This window comes from Saccopteryx bilineata, chromosome 9, assembly GCF_036850765.1.
Source record: "Saccopteryx bilineata isolate mSacBil1 chromosome 9, mSacBil1_pri_phased_curated, whole genome shotgun sequence".
NCBI classification, from domain to species: Eukaryota; Metazoa; Chordata; class Mammalia; order Chiroptera; family Emballonuridae; genus Saccopteryx; species Saccopteryx bilineata.
The window spans coordinates 18,008,157-18,028,196 of NC_089498.1; the positions used below are offsets into that span (position 1 = coordinate 18,008,157).

Sequence of the window (20,040 nt, forward strand, 5' to 3'; positions counted from 1 at the left end):
ACCATATGTTAGCTGGATGACACTGAGCAAATTATGTAACCTTTCTGTTCCTACATCCCGTATTTGTGAGAGAGTAACATCAATTACAAAGGCTATTCTCAGGGTTGAGAATGTGGGCAAAGCATTTTGAGCTTGTAAGTAGAAAAACCCCAGGAAATTGTGGTAGCTTCTCTGTAGAAGCCTTTGGAATGTACAGGGTGGGGCAAAAGTAAGTAGATTTACTGTTGTGAATATGCAAAACACAGAATTTATTCTTGTATTATTATTTTATTTATTTTTTAGTGAGAGAGGAAGGGTGAGAGAGAGAGAAACAGGAACATCAAGCTGTTCCTGTATGTACCCTAAGGATTGAACCGGCAACCTCTATGCTTCAGGACAATGCTCTAACCAACTGAGCTATCTGGCCAGGGCTATTGTTTTATTATTTATTAATTATTGTATTACAGTTCATACAAACATCTGTAAACTACTTTTGCCCCACCTTGTATGTTTTGAGTTTTGGTAGATGACCTCAAAAGTGCATTGTGGCAGTTTGTAATTTTGAAGAGGAACAAACAGATGGGATCCTGTTCTTGGGGAATCTGATATCTTGGATAGAAATTGTCTTGAGTTAGCCTAGCTAATGACCCATGTTTGCATCAGAGTGTTAGTTACAGTCTTATCAATAATTTTTTCTTTTAACATTTGAAAGGGTCACTTAAAATTTACTTTAGCCTACAAGTTCTATAAAATATCACAGGGAACTTGAAATAGGCTTTTCATAAATGTCACGGTCTACTAGGCTCTGGGATCTCATAAACAGCAAAGTAGGGTTCTAATTGTAAAAATTATATCTTTTCAGACTACCAGAAAGCACTTCTTTCTTACCTCCTAAAAAACGTGAAAATTGTTTAATTGCTCTTGTGTAATGTCAAAAATGAATGTAGAGGTGGAAATTACAAAAGTTAAGATTACATAAATTTGTGAATAAATCATCTAAGTAACTATTGAGATTTTTCTTATAAGCCATTCCTGAGGCAAATGTAGAGGAGAAAGGGAACAGGAATGAAAGCTCTACACTATTTTAAGTCTCTGTTTTCCAAGTGGGTATCTTAGTACCTCCAAGAAGGAAAGGACAAGGTCTTTGTCCTGGTTTTCTGTCGTTCTAGAAATAATTTGTGCTCTACAGTCCTTTTAGAGGTGTTGATATAAAGTACATACAAATGAACATCTGAAAAGAGAAACAATACTGATTTGAAAAGCTATCGAGAAAACTAAATTTAAGAATTTGGGAAATGGGGTTGTAGAAACATGTTGGTCACTTTTAACTGTTGTGGCTAGTGTAATCCCTGTTTCTCAAACTGGGATATGAATACCCTTAGGGTACAAAGTGATATGATTCCGGGTACTTGAAGCCACAAGAATAAGCATGACCCATCTCATTGGAGCTTCAATTGTGCTTATTGAGGGGGCGGTGAGTTAAGTAATTTAACTGGTAAGTAATTTAAAATTTCTTACATTGAAACAAATACATATTTTAGGAACAGAATGCACTCTATGTGACTGAGATTAATCTCACAGGTTGTCAACAGAATGGGGCATGAGTGCTTGGTAGTGGGAAGTGTTCTTTGTATAGATACTACAGTGAAAACATTTGAGAAACAATTCTTTGAGCTGTAGAACAACTGTACAACCCAGCTTCTTATTTTGTTCTCTGTAACATCCTACTGTGGAATATAGAAGTTAAATTGTATTAAATGTGCTTGTTTGCTTTTATGCATGTTTCTACACAGTTGGTAGGCAGTTCTAAATAGCTGGACCACATCAGAAATATTGTCACAAGAAAAGAGGAAACAATGAACAAAGTCAGTCTAAAACTATAAAGTAAATTCTATAAAACAGTTTTCAAAATGTATCATACTAACTCAAGCATAATCAACAATTTATACTCAGTTTTTGCTACCAGCACCCCTCTCATACTTTGTTAAGTAGTCAGAGTCATAATAAAATGGCCAAATTCTAAGCTATGGACTTTGCAGCTCCTAAGATTATTTAAAAGCATCTGTTCTTAACTTTTGTGTGTTTTACAATTATTAAGTGTTGTTGCTAATGTATTTATTCCTCTTAATATATGGCACTTAAAAATTACATGTTCTGTATTGATAATGACTGCTCTTTGAATACAGGTTCTGTATTTGAACCTAATTGGTTCTAGATATACCAAAGTGTGACTTTCTCTGGGATGATGTGAATTGGATCCACCCAGATATTTAGATATCTGCAATATTTATAGAACACTTGTAATGTGCTCGTTTCATTTTTTGAACATTTACCTTTCTACTTTGTGCTAGGCACTGCATTAGGTACTGGGGATTCAAAGATGAATAAAAAAGGGATCCTGCGCCTGACCTGTGGTGGCGCAGTGGATAAAGCGTCGACCTGGAAATGCTGAGGTCGCCGGTTCGAAACCCTGGGCTTGCCTGGTTAGGGCACATATGGGAGTTGATGCTTCCTGCTCCTCCCCCCTTCTCTCTCTGTCTCTCTCTCCTCTCTCTCTCCCTCTCTATCTCTCTCTCTCCCTCTCTCTCTCTCTCCTCTCTAGAAATGAATATAAAAAAAAAAGGGATCCTGCCTGACTAGGCAGAGGCACAGTGGATAGAGCTTTGGACTGAGATGCAGAGGACCTGGGTTCAAAACCCTGAGGTCACCAGCTTCAGTGTGGGCACATTTGGTTTGAGCGAGGCTCACCAACTTGAGCCCGGCTCACCAACTTGAGCCCAAGGTCGCTGACTTGAGTAAGGGGTCACTTGGTCTGCTCTAGCCCCCTGGTCAAGGCACATATGAGAAAGCAATCACTGAACAACTAAGGTGCTGCAACAAAGAATTGATGCTTCTCATCTCTCTCTGTTCCTGTCTGTCCCTCTCTCTGACTCTCTCTGTCACAAAAAGGGGGGGGATTCTTTTCCTAAGGGTCATAAGTAGAATATAAGCGATCTGTAAATACTGTAAGTGTTGTTGATGTTCTAATAAAAGTGTGTTCGGGGAGCAGGGAGGGATGGTCAGTTACAGGAGCTGGTGAAAGATGTTTGGAAAGGCTTTCAGGAGGAGAGATCCTCATCTAGATGTATTAGGAAATACAATAAAAACATAAAATTTTTTTTTTATCTTGGTAGGACACCAGAACTGAACTGTGTAGCTCAAATAGCCATATGTCCTTGAGCCAGTCTGTTAAAGGTGACTTCCTTTTCTCATTTGTAAAATAACTTACCTACCGTGATGCGGTCTTAGGCAGTTATTGAAATGTTGTTAGGGAGAAATACATACAGTTGACCCTTTATATCCAGATTCTACCAGCTGTGGATCAAGAAGTATTTTTGCATTCCCGACTGTAGATTGAAAATACTGCTTTTGATGCGCACGTGGGAAGGACTATAGAGTCAAAAGTCAGATTTTCTGCTGTGTAGAGATCAGTCCCTCTAATTGCCATGTTGTTCAAGGATCAGCTGTGTTTTTGTAACTCTTAACTATAATGTGCTATACAGAGGTAAAACAGTGATCTTTAAACTTAAGCAGTAATTGATGATTGTATATATTCTGCATTAAACTAAACAGTGATGACCACTAGACAATACAAAAGTTGAGTGAATTAAATTGGGATTTGACAGATGAGGAAATTCGATTAATCAGATAAACACACAGAAAAGGCAGTATAACCACAGAGGCAGAGACTTGAGTGACACAGCTGCCATCCTGGGAATGCTGGCAGCTACCAGAAACTGAATTAGGCAAGGAACAATTCTCCCCTAGAGCATATTTTTTAAAAAAAGGAAAAAGAAAATCTGTTAATTAGTAGAAAAATAGATAAGTAAACATATTGGAAGTAACATTCAGCAACCACTTAGAAAAGCTGATTGGCAAAACTTAAATCAGCAAAATGTTTATGAGAGGTTTTTAAAAAAAATACAGTACAAATAAATCGTTACGTAATAAAAGTAGAGAAAACCCAAACAAAAACCTGGCACATATCAAGAGCTTGATAAGTTTGAATGAATGCATGCATGCATGCCAAGAGAGGAGAAGTTAAACAGACATAAGAACAATAGTTAAGCCCTGGCCTAAATAGTTCAGTTGGTTAGAGCATCATCCCAATATGCAAAAGTTGCTGGTTTGAACCCGGGTCAGGGCATATACAGAAACAGATTGATGTTCCTGTCTCAAATCAATCAATAAATTAAAAAACACTAGTTAAAAAACTAGCATTTTTTTTTTTTTTTTTTTCCTTTTTCTGAAGCTGGAAACAGGGAGAGACAGTCAGACAGACTCCCGCATGCGCCCGACCGGGATCCACCCGGCACGCCCACCATGGGGTGACGCTCTGCCCACCAGGGGGCGATGCTCTGCCCATCCTGGGCGTCACCATGTTGCGACCAGAGCCACTCTAGCGCCTGAGGCAGAGGCCACAGAGCCATGCCCAGCGCCCAGGCCATCTTTGCTCCAATGGAGCCTCGGCTGCGGGAGGGGAAGAGAGAGACAGAGAGGAAAGCGCGGCGGAGGGGTGGAGAAGCAAATGGGCGCTTCTCCTGTGTGCCCTGGCCGGGAATCGAATCCGGGTCCTCCACACGGTAGGCCGACGCTCTACCGCTGAGCCAACCAGCCAGGGCAAAAAACTAGCATTTGAAGGATGGTTAGGTTTGGGGTGATTTTTCATTTTCTGTACTTTGTATAACATGGTTATTTTATAAATGCAAATAAACTTCCTCTCCTTTTTAAAATTAGATAAAGCAGAATTACCAAAAATTGAGAATAACTAGTAGTCAATCATAGGGGACTGATTAAATTGATACAGCTATATAATAGGATGTTATGCAACTATTATATTATGCATAAATATATTGCATGCAAAAATACATAAAGCAGATTATCAAATAGTATGTACAATGTGATCACTTGTGTGAGAGAGAGAGAGAGAGAGTGTGTGTGTGTGTGTGTAGGGGACTATGGATATAAACCAGAATGTTTTTGTAAAAACCTATATGTTTATATTTTTATTTATTTGCATTTTCTTCTATTACCTCTATTGTATAATTATTTTTCTGGTTTTTTGGGATGATGATTATAGCTGAGAACCAAGAACTAGCATTGCTATCTGAATTAACCTATAAACTTTTAGCTGAAGCAATATTATTGAAAGCCTGGATTTTCATTGGAAGAGCCAAGCTTTTGATTTTGTAGTTGTTCTTGGTGTTAGGGTACAGATTAACTCAGTAGATTAAGTAGGGAATACTACATGCAGAAAGGGAAGTTCAAGTACAAAAGCCAAAAATATAGCAAAATGTGACCATATCAAAAGCGCTAGACCTTGTTTCCTTTGTCTTTGATACATCACAAAAGAAGGGCTCAAGATACTTTTTTTTTACTTTTCCCCCTATTCATCATCTATTTGCTATTTGCTCGGTTCCAGTATACATGAATAGTAGTGGTATCAGAATTGTAAACCTGAACTCCGTGGGAAATAACTTTTTAACCTCAGTACAGTGCTTTATATATATAGTTGTTTAGTCCTTAGTCTTATAGCGTCTGCTCTTTTCCTAAGTTACTTAGGTAAAATTTCCTCCACTCCCTTCAATAAAGTTATACCATATATACATCTGTAACACAGATTCTTTTTTTTTAAACATTCTGATGGAGACAATCCATTTTTTATTTTATTTATTTTTTAATTTTTTACAGAGACAGTGAGTCAGAGAGAGGGATAGGGACAGACAGACAGAAACGGAGAGATGAGAAGCATCTATCATTAGTTTTTCATTGCGCGTTGCAACACCTTAGTTGTTCATTGATTGCTTTCTCATGTGCCTTGACCGCGGGCCTTCAGCAGACTGAGTAACCCCCTGCCGGAGCCAGCGACCCCGGGCTCAAGCTGGTGGAATTTTGCTCAAACCAGATGAGCCCGCGCTCAAGCTGGCGATCTCAGGGTCTTGAACCTGGGTCCTTTGCATCCCAGTCCGATGCTCTATCCACTGCGCCACCACCTGGTCAGGCCAGATTCTTTTTAAAAAAAATGAATTTACCTCCTTCACCTATTTCTCCCACACCCCACCTCTGGCAACTACCAATTTGTTCTTCTGTACAATCTGTACTATATAATTTTTAAAGGGAAAAAGGAATCCAATACAATAGGAAGAAGTACCCTTAACTTCAAATTACTAGGAAGGTAATTCCTTATTTCTGGATGTTAACTATTTCTTTGAGGACAAAAATTCCTTATTGTTGGCCTTAGCGTTTTTGCCTCTAATACTTCATTTCTCCTTCTAGTCCCTATTGTTTAAACTATTTCTAACATAAGAGTAAATTGACTTTAAGTGAGAGCCAAATTAATTATAAATTTGAGGGCATAGATTATGAAATGTCTGTTTTATCTATTCAGAATCTTTTTCCTTTTTTTTTTCATTTTTCCGAAGCTGGAAACGGGGAGGCAGTCGGTCAGACTCCCGCATGCGCCCGACCGGGATCCACCCGGCATGCCCACCAGGGGGCGATGTTCTGCCCCTCTGGGGCATCGCTTTGTTGCATCCAGAGCCATTCTAGCGCCTGAGACAGAGGCCACAGAGCCACCCCCAGCGCCCAGGCCATCTTTGCTCCAATGGAGCCTTGGCTGCGGGAGGGGAAGAGAGAGACAGAGAGGAAGGAGAGGGGGAGGGGTGGAGAAGCAGATGGGCGCTTCTCCTATGTGCCCTGGCCGGGAATTGAACCTGGGACTCCTGCACGCCAGGCTGACACTCTACCGCTGAGCCAACTGGCCAGGGCCTATTCAGAATCTTTTTAAAAATCTTTTTCTTGACTGTTCTCAGTAGTCGATATTTGCTGATATAGTGACACCTATTATAGATAAGTGTACATCATAGCTAATGGCCAAGTAGGTTATCCTAGCAAGTATATAGTGATATCTCTAAGCACGTGTTATTCTGAAATTAAATCCTCTGTTTCTTGTTTTGAAAGAGTTAGATAATAAACTAGCTTTCCCAACAAGGAAGAATAGAGTCCTAAAATGTTCTAGATAGGTGAGGGCTTTTGAAAAATAATAATAATAATAATAATAATAAGTAGATATCTTGATGCTCTTTGTGCAGTAAGGAGGGAGGGGTGTTATATAAATGATTATACCCCGACTTTGAGAAGTCTTTCTAGTTCACAACATACTCTAATGGAGGGAGGCAAGAACCAGTCTGGTAGATTGTAACTAATGTTTGTGGCACAGGGACTCCTCTTTAAAATCTTAAACTTCATATTCATATGTAAATGCCTCTCAGTAGAGTGTGTGCTTTAACCATTTTCATCTAAATAGGTTTCTGGGTTAAAGACAAGGAGACTGCAAAGCTAGAGAACCACCTTTTGCTCTATTGGGTGTAGCTTCAATTTACTGTATGCAGTTGATGAAATGTCCTGTCTGGTTTTTTTCAGCTGGAAAGTGATGGTACTTGTTCCCTTCTTACCTATAATGGTGAATCTAATTGATAACCTTAAAAAAGAGTAGGATGTTAAAAAAAAAGAGAGAGAGAGAGAGTAGGATGTTAAAGCCAGGGAGAAATTTTAAGAAATCTGGCAACCCCCTCATTTCACCAATAACAAAAACAAAACTAAGAGGCAAAGTGATTTACCCAAGGTTTTTAGATATAAGCCAGGGCTGTGTAGCTAATTATTTGATATGCATTCAGTTTTTTAGGTCTTTTGAGAGAAACATATGTCAATGTTTATTCTAGGAAAAGCTGTGGAGATTGTACCTTACTGCTTTCAGGTGTACTACATCTGTTCACTGGTACATACTACATTTTCTGTATGTATTTGTCCGTTTTTTTGTGTGTGGTTTATTTTGTTTTGTTTTGTTTGTTTGTTTGTTTGTTTTGAGAGAGTCAGACAAACAGGAACATTGAGCTGTTTCTGTATGTACCATGACCAGGAATTAAACCAGCAACCTCTGCACTTCCAGATGACACTCCAACAAACTGAGCTATCGGCCAGGGCTTAATTTTTTTATTGACTGATTGATTTTAAAAAAAAATTTATTATGAGATACAGGAGAGAGGGAAGGGGAAGGGAAACATTCATTTGTTCCATTCAGTTGTGCATTCATTGGTTGCTTCCCCGGAATTTTTCTTTTTTAATACCATCACCTAAAGTTTATCCAGATGTACAATGCATTAGTAGACTCTGGCTGTTGCTAATATTATAGCTTGGTATCTAATACCAAGGTGTTGGGATTTTGAGTTTATTCATCTCTTTCTAGATAACCCAGAATCCTTTAGTTATTTCCCTGGGATAAGAACAGACCATCTTTGGAGGGGCTGGTGTTGTTTAGCACCTCTTATTTTTAGTATAGTCCAGTTGGACCACTGAAATTTCCTAATTATTTTATCCCACTACTTTTTTTATTTGTTTAAATAAGTTCTGGTATAACAAAAACTCTGAAATAGCATAGTGACTATTATATATCGTAAAGCAGGGACAAGGTATTTTATATTCACAGAGCTATGGTACAGACTATTCAATAATAGGAAACACTGATTGTTTTTAGTGTTTCTTGTGTCAAGGTATTTTATATTCACAAAGCTATGGTACAGACTTTTCAATAGTAGGAAACTGATTGTTTTTAGTGTTTCTTGTGTTTCTGTTATATTTGTATCTTGTAATTTTCTCCTATTAAAAATTTTTTTTGCCTGACCTGTGGTGGCGCAGTGGATAAAGCATTGACCTGGAATGCTGAGGTTGCCGGTTCAAAACCCTGGGCTTGCCTGGTCAAGGCACATATGGGAGTTGATGCTTCCTGCTCCTCCCTTCTTTCTCGCTCTCTCTCTCTCTCTCTTTCCTGTCTAAAATGAATAAAGTCTTTAAAAAAAAAGAGGTTTTAAAAAAAAAAATTTTTTTTTGCAAGTATATGTCGAGACTATGAAGTATAGACAGTCCCAGGTTACAAAGAGATATGTTCTATAAGTTTGAAAATGTTTAAATATTTATATGCATAGAAAAATAAAAATAAGTACTATGTTAAGGCAAACTTCTATCTAAGTTGCATTTAATAGGTAAATGTACCTGTTCCAACTTATATACAAATTTAACTTAAGAACAAACCTGCAGAATCTAACTTGTTCATAACCCTGGGACTTCCTATAATAGTGGTTTCTTCTTAGGAATAAATTTTTTTTTCTTTCATTTTTCCGAAGCTGGAAACGGGGAGGCAGTCGGTCAGACTCCCGCATGCGCCTGACCGGGATCCACCCGGCATGCCCACCAGGGGGCGATGCTCTGCCCATCTGGGGCGTCGCTCTGCTGCATCCGAAGCCATTCTAGCGCCTGAGGCAGAGGCCACAGAGCCATCCTCAGCGCCTGGGTAAACACTGCTCCAATGGAGCCTTGGCTGCTGGAGGGGAAGAGAGAGACAGAGAGGAAGGAGAGGGGGAGGGATGGAGAAGCAGATGGGCCCTTCTCCTGTGTGCCCTGGCTGGGAATCGAACCTGGGACTCCTGCACACCAAGCCAACGCTCTACCGCTGAGCCAACCGGCCAGGGCCTTAGGAATAAATTTTTAAAATTTTTTTCTTCCTGGTCCCTGTCAGACAGGATTTTTTCTGCTCCTTTTCTCCTTGAGTCTTTTAGATATTTATAAAATAAATAATTTCTTCTCAATTTCTTGGTTAAGCTGTTGCCGGTATTTTCTTTTTTTCTATATTTGTTTTGATATTTCTAAGGAGCAACTAAGTTTACAGACTTTTCATATATAGGTCTTCATTCAGAAGCATTATATTGTCATTTATTATTACCCTTATTAGGCCTTTGTTACATGTGTGCATTGTTGAATTTAAGCTGTTAGCTTCTAATATAACATTGACCTAATATAACATTACCAAATAAAAATGGTCTTGGTTCTACCAGGTACCCTTCATGAAGGAGTACTGGGTTATGGAGACACAAGGGGGTGACCACATGATCACTGATACACACTGTAAACCATGAGTTCACTTGGTTATTATGTATCTCCATTTCTTTTTTTTTGCTGCTTTTTACCTTCTGTCGTGCATTGTGCTGTCCCATGCAACCTAGAGAGATTACTTATTTATTTATTTATTTATTTTTCTGAAGTGGGGGGGGGGTCAGACAGACATACTACTGCATGCACCTGACTGGGATCCACTGGGCATGCCCACCAGGGACAATGTTCTGACCATCTGGGGCATTGCTTCTCTGCTGAGGCGGAGGCCATGGAGCCATCCTCAGTGCCTGGACGAACTTTGCACCAGTGGAGCCTTGGCTGCAAGAGAAGAAAAGAGATAGAGAGAAAGGAGAGGGGGAAGGGTGGAGAAGCACATGGGTGTTTCTCTTATATGCCCTGACTAGGAATCAAACCCAGGACTTCCACACGCCAGTCCCACACTGTACTACTGAGCCAACCAGTCAGGGCTAGAGAGATCTTTTAATAAATTGATGGTACCCGTAATAGAAGTTAAACCTTAAAACTTCCTTCTTGAATTACACATTCCATTGTGCTTATATGGGAATCATATTGTTTTGAGGTGGGCTTTGTAGATTTTTTAATCTAAATAAAACAATTTTTTATATTAAAGAATGAACCAGCCTGACTAGGTGGTGGTACAGTGGATAGAGCGTCGGACTGGGATGCGGAAGATCCAGGTTCGAGACCTGGAGGTAGCCAGCTTGAGCGCAGGCTCATCTGGTTTGAGCAAAGCTCACCAGCTTGGACCCAAGGTCGCTGGCTCGAGAAGGGGTTACTCGGTCTGCTGTAGCCCCACAGTCAAGGCATGTATGAGAAAGCAATTAATGAACAACTAAGATGCCACAGCGAAAAACTAATGATTGATGCTTCTCATCTCTCTCCGTTCCTGTCTGGCTGTCCCTATCTATCCCTCTCTCTGACTCTCTGTCTGTCTCTGTAAAAAAAAAAAAAAAGAATGAACCAAGCATTCTCATAGTAGAAAGAAAACTGTGTGTATCCAGGTAGCTTGGATTTTTGTAGACCTGTATTTAGAATAAATAAGTATTGTATTCTAGGTTAGTCATCTCAAAGCCATAGTCAGCAGAGATTCACTATCAGAATAATTTGCCCTGGCCGGATGTTCAGTGGATAGAGCATCATCCTAGCATGCCAAAGTCACAGGTTTGATCTCCCGTCAGACCACATAGAGGAAGCAATCAAGGAGTGCAAAACTAAATGGAACAACTGAGTGGAATAAGTTCATGCTTCTCTCTCATCCTCCTTCCTCTCTTTCTCAAATCAATGGGGAAAAATTGTTTTTAATTTAAAGGGAAAAAAAGAATCACTTGAGGACCCTTTGAAAGAATGTCTTTTCCACCCGGGAGTTACTGAATGAATCAGAATCTCTGGGGCCTGTGTATTTTAAAGCTCTCCAGGTGATTCTGGCACCAGCCAGGTTTGGGAACTACTGCTCAGGTAGAATGTGCCCCCAAACCCATAGATGTGCCTGTTAGGTATTCTATAAATTGTGTGTGTGTGGTTTCTATTTTATAACATTTATTTAAGGTGATAGATTTGCCACAGATTCCAGCCTTTCTCTCTTATTTCCAGTGATGGAAAACTGGAGCTGCTCCAAAGACAGTATGACTCTGAGATGCTTTTGGGGGGTATGGTCCTGGAGCAGGGCAGGGAAGGATTTGGTGGTCACCCTTGGGAGAGCAAAAAGGAGTGAGGCATGAAGTTACTGTATGCCAGCAAAAGTGTCACATGGGCTGCAGAAAGCAGAGAAACAGCCTATGCTTGGGAGGCAGCCTCCAACTGGTGGTGTGGCACTAGCATGTTGACTTCCAGATAAGTTTTGTCTTCTGTTTTATGTATGAATAAATGTTCAATAAGTAAAATCAACAGGCTACCCTTAGTGAGGGGCTAGAATGTAGCCTCTCTATCTAAGGATAGAATAGATTTGGCTTGACCTGTGGTGGCACAGTGGATAGGACATTGACCTGGAATGCTGAGATCACAGGTTTGAAACCCGGGGCTTGCCAGGTCAGGGTACATACAAGAAGCAACTACTCTGAGTTGATGCTTCTCACTACTCCCCCTCTTCTTTCCTCCCTATAAAATGAAACATAAAGAACTTTTTAAATAAGAATAATAAATTTGAGATGGTTTCATATATTTCCATTCCATTATGTTGCATATTTTTCCACAAAATTTGTCTTAATTCCTAACATATTCAAGTTTTTCCCAGACACTTTTTCTCTGGTCAAATGCTTTCTTTTTTTTATATATATATTTTTCTGAAGTTGGAAATGGGGAGGCAGTCAGACTCCGGCATGCCCGACCAGGATCCACCCGGCATGCCCACCAGGGGGCGATGCTCCGCCCATCTGGGGCATTGCTCTGTTGCAACCAGAGCCATTCTAGCGCCTGAGGCAGAGGCCACAGAGCCATCCTCAGCGCCCAGGCCAACTTTGCTCCAATGGAGCCTTGGCTGCGGGAGGGTAAGAGAGAAACAAAGAGGAAGGAGAGGGGGAGGGGTGGAGAAGCAGATGGGCGCTTATCCTGTGTGCCCTGGCCAGGAATCGAACCCAGGACTCCTGCATGCCAGGCCGATGCTCTACCACTGAACCAACCGGCCAGGGCAAATGCTACTTTCTTACTGTATTTTGCTGGCAGGATTCATCTCACCCTTGAAGATCCCAGCTTTAACAATTCCTCTCCTTGTAGCCCTTCTTCATGCACTTAAGCAGTTTTCTGCCTGGGTGGTGGGAAGTATGTTAACTCCTGTTACAGCAGTCATCACACTGTATAGCTGCTATTTGTTTTATCTGTCTCCATGCCAGATGACAAGCTTCCTGAGAATCAAGCCCTGTGCAGTTAGATTTTTTTTTTTTTCAAGTAACTAAAAGGGAAATTCATCTCTGTTTACCCAGCATCAGCCACCTTCTGGTTTGGTTTTTTTTTTTTTTAGATTTTTTTAATTCACTTTTAATAGAGGAGAGAGAGAAAGGGAGGAGCAAGAAGCATCAATCTCCATTATGTGCCTTGACCAGGCAAGCCCAGGGTTTTAAACTGGGGACCTCAGTATTCCAGTCCAGGTTGATGCTTTATCTAAACAGTGCGCCACCACAAATCAGGTCTGGTTTAGCATTTCTTATTCCTTATAGCAAAAGACCTCTTTCACCTCCTATGATAGTATCACTGTTACCATCATAATTATTTTATCAGTGTGTATTTCCTAGATTCATAACTTCTTAATTATATTTTCCAAGTAGCTGTTAGAATAATTGTTTTTGTTTTGACTACCTTTTAATATTAACAGATGGGGAGAGGGGTTGTTAATAAAGCTGGGAGCCCCTTACGTTTTCTTAACTTGGAAGATATTTTATTTCCCTTTTAATTATCTCCCCCCCCAAAAAAGCCCTGGCAGGGTGGTTCAATGGATAGGGCTTTGTCCTGGCACCAAGGTCATGGGTTCGATATCCATCAGGGCACATACGAGAGGCAACCAATGAGTGCACAACTATGTGGGACAGCAAGTTGATGCTTCTTTTTCAAATCAATGGAAAAAAATAAAACAAAACTCCCAACTGTTCTTTTTTTCTTCTTCCCAACTGTTCTTTTTAAAGTTAATGGCACAGAACAGGAAAGAGAGAAGTGTACATGTGACTGAGTTGGTGAGTGCTACTTCAGATAAAGGCTGTTTCTGTTTCCCATCACCCTTAAATAAATGGTCACCAATATTTTTCTGCTCATACTGAGTCATCCTCTACCTGGTTCTCCCCATTCTTTGTTGTATTCTGCAACTTTCCTGATACTCATATACAGCTATTAATGGTTGTGATACTTTTCTTTGATGTATCATGAGCTCTCAGATAAGATGATGATGTATATATAATTATATATTCAAGAATAGCAGAGTAAAATGCTTACTTTATTTGACTTTTGTAACCTAACTTGTTCCAGAACCTAACTTGTTCTGAATTTTTATTCTTTTTGACTAGTGCCTGCATTGAATAAAAGCCACTTAGTTTTTTCTTTCATTCTCAGGAGAAACTGATTATCTTTCCTTTTTTTCCCCCCTTATCATAATGGCACTTAATGTTCCCTACAGTCTATAATGAACTAGGTTTTTCAGTCTTTTGGGTAAAACCATTCTTCTAATTTAAAAAGCTCAAAGAGAATGCTTCTCTTCTTTCTAATAATGTTTGACAGTTTATGTTGAGCAGTGTAAATCGGGCAAGTTGCTAGATGACCTTTATGTTAGACTGTTTCAGAATAGCTGTGAGTTGTGGAAGCTCATCAGGACTTGGGGCTACTATTTGTTGCCAGGAGTGTAGTTCTGATCTGCTCCAGAAATAAGTTGGGATTTTTAGTAGTATATTAAAAAAAAGTTGTGGTGGTTATCTATAAAATGAACTCCTGGAAATTGTTTTTCTCTACTCTCTTATTGTCAATGCATATGTATTATTCTTAGTATATGTATATCTTATAATAACCAGTCTCTCCAAATGACTAAATTCTACAGTGGTATTAACAGTTGTTTTCCTTTGGGAAATACCTGACACATTTACTATACAGTCATATTATGTGATACATTACTAAGGCTTAACATCTTCAAAAATTAGTGTATTCAGGCTCTGGCCAATTGGCTCAATGGTAGAGTGTTGGCCTGGCGTGTGGAAGTCCTGGGTTCTATTCCCAGTCAGGGCACAGAGGAGAAGTGACCATCTGCTTCTCCACCCCTCCCCCTCTCCTTCCTCTCTGTCTCTCTCTTCCTCTCCCGCAGCCAAGACTCCATTGGAGCAAAGTTGGCCCAGGCGCTGAGGGTGGCTCTGTGGCCTCCGCCTCAGGCACTACAATAGCTCTGGCCGCAGTGGAGCAATCAATGCTCCAGATAGAGCATCACCCCTTGGTGATCCCGGTCAGGTGCATGCGGAGTCTGTCTGACTGCCTCCCTGCTTCTAACTTCAGAAAAATACAAAAAAAGAAAAATATTAGTGTATTCACTATTAACTCACAATTAATTAGCTTTTATTTTTACATGGCAGGATTTTTAAATCTAATCTATAATTATGTTAGAATTTATTTTTCTGTTTAAGAACTGACATAAGCAGCAATAAAGAAAATAAACTCACAGTTAGGCTTCCACTTACTTAGCACACAATGTTTGTTTTTCCCTGTCTTCTTCCTGCTCTTGTCGTGTGCAGGAACCATTTGTACATGTTTCACACTGGCACCAATATTGAGTGTCTGCTCTTTACTTAACACTGTTTTATATCCATTGCTGCAGAAATAAAAGGCACAGTTTCTGCCCTTACCATTAAGCTAATAGTCTATTTGGGGGGAAAGACACACAGAAAATAATTGATTACAGTGAAAACAAAACAAACTTGCTTTCAGTCTGCACTGGTCAAGGTTGAGAAGACTTTAATTTTAGGGCAGCGATTTTTAACCTTTTTTTATCTCATGGCATACATAGACTAATTACTAAAATTCTGCAGCACACCAAAAATGTATTTTTTTTGCCAATTTGACCAAAATAATAGTTATAATTTTGATTCCTTCACACCAGAAGGCTGTGTTGTATTGGCTATTGTCATTATTTTATTTGACAATTTAAAGGGAAAGAGGTCGGAGGTCAGTGCCCCTGACAAAACAGTCAGGTATTGCGTGTTTTAAAAATACTTGCGGCACACCAGTTGAAAATCACTGATTTAACGGGATGCCTTGAGCTGGGAAGGTGGGTGACAAGGTAGTAAGCATGTGGAAGATGCCCCAAAGGTGAGTATGGGTGGGTGGAAAGGATGGGAACAAATTGTTCAGAGTGGGAGTGAAACCAAGGAGTTTGGTGTTGCTTCGGTAAGCCTCAACCATCACGTGTTTTCAATGCACCTCATCTCGGGAAGATTTACTCTGGCAGCAATATGCTGGACAGACTAGTAAGAGAGACCAGCCTGGGAAGCTGTTCTGTTTTTTGTTGTTGTTGCCCACCCCCCTTTTATTTTTCTCTTTTATTCCTGGATTTGATCATCACCAGGTTCTGTCAACTGGTTGCTGCCTTCATTCTACAGAAATTCAGTAGTTTATCAGAGAAGTCATTTTTGTGGGGAAAACTTATCTAGGGCTTGTAATAAGTAAAATTCTAAGAAACTGAAATGTCATATATTTGTTGAGCTAACATGTAGTCATTGCCTTCCAGGGCAGTGGGGGGACTGTAAGGATACAGAGGAGCATAGTATAGCGAGGCTGTGTGTGTGTATTGTTTTTAATGACAGCCTACAAAGTGGATACCCTTTTTCCTGTTTTGTAGGGAAGGGAATGGAGGCACAGCAGGGTACCTGCTAGTAAGTAAAATAACCAAAATTGGGATGCAGGTTTGTGGCAGAAGAGCCTAAGCTCTTGACTATAACATTCTTCTCCTGCCTTCTAAAAAATATATATTACTCGCTTTTTGTTCTTTGTGTTTTTAATTTTCTTCATATTATTACATTAAAACATAATTTTTAACATCTGTATAATATTCCATTTTGTGGATATATCATCACTTACTAGGTTTAAGGTTTTTCATCATTATTCACTTTGATTAATAATGTCTTTATCATTTTAGTGTTCATCTCTGATTATTTCTAAGAATAAGGTTTGATGTGGAACCAGTGAATCACAATTTAAATTATATTTTGAAAATTCTTGACTCATGTTACCAGTTACCTCTACTGGTTTCACTGCACCATAACCAACATTGGAGGATTATCATTTAAAACAGCCTTAGCAGTTTAGTAGAGATAAAATGCTGTCATGTTATTTTAATATGTATTCCTTTTAATGTTAAGGACATACACTTGTGTTTTGTTTTATTTTTTAGCAAGAGAGACAGAGACAGGAAGAGAGAAAGGTGAGAAGTATCAACTCATAGTTGTGGCACCTTAGTTGTTCATTGATTGCTTCTCGTATGTGCCCTGATGGAGGGGTAGTGGGGGGGGGGGGCTCCAGCAGAGCCAGTGACTGTTGGCTGAAGCCAACGACGGTAAGGTCATATTTATGATCCCATGCTCAAGTCAGCAACCTCTGGGTTTTGAACCTGGGACCTCAGCATCCTAGGTCAATGCTCTATGCACTGTACCACCTCCTGATCAGGCATACAGTTATGTGTTTTTTCCTTTGTTTTTATTTATTTATTTATCTGTCATTTGTATTTCTGCATGTCATCTATTTATGTCCTTTGTCCGTTCTTTTTTGTTATTCATTTTTGTATTATAAGTTTTTTAATTATTTATATAATAATGATATTAATCATTTGTCAAATATACTATAAATACTTTTTTCTTATTGACTGTTCTTAATTTTGTTTGATGTGTTTTGTCATGTTTTTGTTTGTTTGTTTGTTTTACCTTAAGGTTGTCAAATTTCCAATAATTTCCTCTGGTTTCTTGAACTATTTTCTATGCACCTAAACCCAAAACCTTCCTCATTCTGAGGTCAGAAAGCTGTTTCCCTCTTATCTTTTTTGTGTGTTTGTTTACATAGAGAAAGAGGAGAGAGAAGAATTGCTTTGTTGCTGTACCTATTGGTGATTCTTGTATGGGCCCTGATTGGGTATTGAACTCTCAACCTTGGGGTATTGGGAGGATGCTCTAACCATCTGAGGAAACTGGCCAGGGCCTCTTTTCAATGGTGGTTTTTTTTGTTTGTTGTTTGTTTGTTTTTTGGTTTGGTTGTTATCTCATACGACAATAGAATATATTCCTGATGGATTAAAGATAGAACTCAAACCTGACCAGTGGTGGCACAGTGGCTAGAGCATTGACCTGGGACTCTGAGGACTCAGGTTCAAACCCCGAAGTCACTGGCTTGAGGCGCATATGAGAAGCAGTCAGTGAACAACTAAAGTGACACAATTACAAGCTGATATTTCTCATCTCTCTCCCTTACTGTCTGTCTGTCTGTCTCTCTCTCTCAAAAAAAAAAAAAAAGTGTGTGTGTGTGTGTGTGTGTGTGTGTATATCACCCCGTAGTTTCCAGTTTTTCAGGCACCTTTTATATGCTGGGAGTTATTTCTGGGCTTTCTCTTCTGTTTACATTGTGACAGTGATAGTACTACCTTACATTAATTATTGTGGCTTCATAATGTGTTAGCATTTGGAAGTAGAGGATTGTCTTCATTTTTCAGAAATTTTATTGCTAGTCTCAATATCTTGTTTATTTCAGACAGACTTTGAAAATTGCTTTATATAAAAAGTAGAAAGAATTAACATCTTTACAATGTTTAGCCTTTCTGATCATGGATATGGATAGTAGTGTCCCTATATAGTAAGAGGTTTTTTATGCTTTCTAGAAGAGTTTTGTAATCTTTAGGTAATGACTGTACACTTTGAGTTGAGGTGATTTTTATTTTGATGTTTGTTAAGAATGGTATAACTTCGCCTGACCAGGCGGTGGCGCAGTGGATAGAGCGTCGGACTGGGATGCGGAGGACCCAAGTTCAAGACCCTGAGGTCGCCAGCTTGAGCGTGGGCTCAACTGGCTTGAGCAAGGGGTTACTTGATCTGCTGTAGCCCCATGGTCAAGGCAGATATGAAAAAGCACTCAATAAACAACTAAGTGCCACAACAAAAAAACTGATGATTGATGCTTCTCATCTCTGCATTCCTGTCTGTCTGTCCCTATCTATCCCTCTCTCTGACTCTCGCTCTGTCTCTGTAAACACACATACAGAAAATCCATCTTGTCCATCTTGATAACTTAAAATGCTAGAATCTACTTGTAAATAACCATGTCCAACCTAAAACACACACAATGGTATAACTTTCACCTGACCTGTGGTGGCACAGTGGATAAAGCAACGACCTGAAATGCTGAGGTCGCCAGTTCAAACCACAGGCTTGCTAGTCAAAGTACATACAAAAAGCAGCTACTAACAAGTTGATGCTTCATGCTCCTCCCTCCTCCTCTACCTTTCTCTCTCTCTAAAATCAATAAATAAAATTTTAAAAGAGAGACTGGTGTAATTTTCTATATTTGTTTTTTTTCTGTTTTCTATTTTTTGAATATATATGCTCTACATTTTCATTTATAGTCCATCTTTGAAAAATAACTTTAAGAAACGTAGAGAAAATATAAATAATAAATGGTATAAAGTCAAAACTGCAGAAAATACCAATTAGAATAGAAACATTACTACATATTTTGAGAGGAAAATAATTGATCAATGTGTGGCCAATTAATAAAAATAGTAACATGATCCCTTTATGTGAATCTCGTGATAAGAGGGGGAGAACTCTTTTATTTATTTTTATTTAATTTTATTTTTTTGACAGAGACACAGTCAAAGAGAGGGACAGAGAGAGACAGACAGGAAGGTAGAGAGATGAGAAGTATCAATTCTTCGTTTCGGCACCTTAGTTGTTCTTTGATTGCTTTCTGATATGTGCCTTGACCGGGGGGTGAGGGGGACTACAGCAGACCAAGTGAGCCTACGCGCACTCAAGCTGGCGACCTCGGTGTCTTGAACCTGGGTCTTCTGCGCCCCAATCTGACGCTCTATCCACTGCGCCACCTTCTGGTCAGCCCTCCCTCCCCACTTTATCCACTGTGCCACCACAGGTCAGACCAGACATTTTTTATTTGTAGGCAAATTATAAAACATGACAAATGTTCCTTGATCCTCACTTTCTGCAGTAATGTTTTGTTATATTTGTCCCCACTTTTAATGGAACAGCTAGTAAGATTTTTTAGATTTTACAGAGAGGAAGGAGTTGGAAGAGCCAGAAGTATAGTTGCTTCCCTTTAGTTCATTGCTTGCTTGTTGCTTGTCATCTGTGCTTGGACTGGGCAAGCCTAGGGTTTTGAGCTGGCAACCTCAGTGTTCCAAGTAGATACTCTCCACTGTGCCACCACAGGCCAAGCTATGTGCTTCATTTTTCAGATTTCTATAAATAAGCTAACATACTTTGATAATCTGAAAATAAAGTTGTGTCCTATAAGTAAATATAAACCCCCTTTTAGTGGTGTTGGTTCACAAAAGGTTTTTATAAAACCTGGAAAGCATGACAGGCTTAAGCAAGGGTAGTGGCA

The 20,040-nt window shown here is 39.5% G+C and overlaps 1 protein-coding gene and 1 non-coding gene across 4 annotated transcripts in view; one reads left to right on the forward strand and one right to left on the reverse strand.

The window, feature by feature from the left end:
• The window catches only part of CTCF (CCCTC-binding factor), a 56,334-nt gene that overhangs the window by 5,116 nt on the left and 31,178 nt on the right, over positions 1-20,040 (forward strand). For 2 of the 3 annotated variants that reach the window (XM_066242500.1, XM_066242498.1), the window contains exon 3: positions 1,362-1,474. The exons of the other annotated variant lie outside the window; for it this stretch is intronic. The gene's annotated coding sequence lies outside the window, so the exon portion shown is untranslated. The remainder of the gene's footprint in view (positions 1-1,361; positions 1,475-20,040) is intronic. 3 annotated transcript variants of the gene reach the window in all.
• Positions 4,565-4,640, reverse strand: TRNAG-ACC (transfer RNA glycine (anticodon ACC)). Its single transcript has one exon. It is a non-coding gene; the product is annotated as a tRNA-Gly (tRNA).